The following is a 2089-nucleotide window of genomic DNA, read 5'->3' on the forward strand; positions in this document are numbered from 1 at the left end:
ATATTAGATGTTATGATGTATATATTAGATGTTATATAGACATATAATATCTTTTTCCCTGGATAAGCTCTGAAAAATATATAGCATGTGTGTATTTGTAAGTTGTAAATTTGTACTTAGTATTTTTTTTTCCATTTTATGCTAATAGCTACTTTTGGGATAGTACTATCCAAGTACCACATTGTTTCGAAACTTCTGGCATTACTGCTTCATGAAAGTCTGGATTCAGGAGAAAAATTCAGCATCATACTTACTATTGGTCATTGCACAGAGGATTGTGGTAAGTAGTAGATTTATTTAGTGCGCTTATTGACAGTAGAGTAGAAATACACTGTTTCCTCCCCTGAGGTCATATGAAAGACATAAAAGTATTGTCTTTCTCCCAGTCATTCAGACCCCAGACCAGTCATTTTAGTTCTTCATCTTCCTTCACACATTGTATTCAGTCAGTTACTAAGACCTGTGGTTCTACTTCTGTTTACCCGTCCCAATTTAGACCCTCAGCCCCTCAATATCTTTCACCAATATTATTGCAATAGCTTCCTCCCTATGCTCTTTTCCTTCTGTCTCTGTTTTTCAGTCCACTCTTGACATTGCTGCACAAATTTCGTTCTGTTCTCCCTTACTGAAAACCTTCAAAGGTTCTTTCTTTACCAGAGAGAACCTATTACTCTTTCCTCTCTCTATTCTCTTTCTCCTCTCTTCCATCTTCCTCCTCCTCTCTACTTTCCTCCCCACTCTCCCTCTGTCCATTCTATTCCTTTTTTACAGCCTCTCCACCTTCCCCCCCTTCTTCGAATCTCTTCCCTCCTCTCTCCCCACCCCACTTTTCCACTCTCCTCCTTTTGCTCTCTTTTGCTTCTCCCATCTCTCTTCCTTCCCTCATTTTCTACTCCCTCCATCGGTTTATTTCTCTGTTCTTTTTCTTAACCTCTGTGTAATTTAGGATTGACTATACCTTTTTTAAATCAAATGAGGGCAGTTTGTTTACTCTTGTGAGATATGATACTACTCTGTGGCTGTATTTCAGAGACCATCACTTATGAGATTCAGGTATTTTGTATAAGTGGATTATTTGCTATACTGAAAAGACTTTTTTTTTCTTTGAGACAGGGTCTTACTCTGTTGTCCAGGCTAGAGTGCAGTGGTGCAATCATAGCTAATTATAACCTTGAACTCCTGGGCTCAAGCAATCCTCCTGCCTTAGCTTCCATACCCAGCTGATTTTAAAAATTTTTTACGAGACAGGTCTCATTTGTTGCCCAGGTTGGTCTCAAACTCCTGGCCTCAGGCCATCTTCCTGCCTCCACTTCCCAAAGTGCTAAGATTATAGGTGTGAGCCACTGCACCTTGCCTTAAAAATACTTTTGAAACTATGTTCTTCTCTATTTTTATTTATTTATTTACCTTTTTGGAGACCAGGTCTTACTCTGTCACCAAGGCTGGAGTGCAGTGGTGCAATCATAGCTCATTGTAACCTTGAATTCCTGGGCTCAAGCGATCCTCCCACTTCAGCCTCCTGAGTAGCTAGGAATACAGGCATGTGCCACCATGCCTGGCTAATGTTTTAATTTTTTTTTAGAGGTGGGTTCTTGCTGTGTTGCCTAGGCTGGTCTCAAACTCTTAGCCTCAAGCAATTGTCCTGCCTTGGAATCCCAGTGCTTTGGGAGGCCAGGCATGAGCCGCTGTGCCCAGCCCTTTTTCTCTATTTTTAAAAATTTGAGGCTGGGTTCGGTGGCTCACGCCTGTAATCCTAACACTCTGGGAGCCAAGGCAGGAGGATCACTTGAGGTCAAGAGTTTGAGACCAGCCTGAGCAAGAGTGAGATCCCGTCTCTACTAAAAATAGAAAAATTAGCTGCATGTGGTGGCACATACCTGAAGTCCCAGCTACTTGGGAGGCTGAGGCAAGAGGATCACTTGAGCCCAGGAGTTTGAGGTTGTTGTGAGCTAGGCTGATGCCATGGCACTCTAGCCTGGGTGACAGAGGAAGACTCTGTCTCAAAAAATAAACAAATAAAAATTTGAACTATGTTCATAATTATCACAAGGAAGAATTATGACCTCATACAGAGAGTTTATGATAAAAT

At 41.4% G+C, this 2089-nt stretch overlaps 1 protein-coding gene across 1 annotated transcript in view; it reads left to right on the forward strand.

Moving 5' to 3' along the window:
- CCDC79 (coiled-coil domain containing 79) overlaps positions 1–2089 on the forward strand; it is a 52772-nt gene that overhangs the window by 34063 nt on the left and 16620 nt on the right. The gene's annotated exons all lie outside the window — the stretch shown is intronic.

The sequence above is a fragment of the Propithecus coquereli genome, unplaced genomic scaffold (genome assembly GCF_000956105.1).
Source record: "Propithecus coquereli isolate 6110/MARCELLA unplaced genomic scaffold, Pcoq_1.0 Scaffold67, whole genome shotgun sequence".
Classification (NCBI taxonomy): Eukaryota; Metazoa; Chordata; class Mammalia; order Primates; family Indriidae; genus Propithecus; species Propithecus coquereli.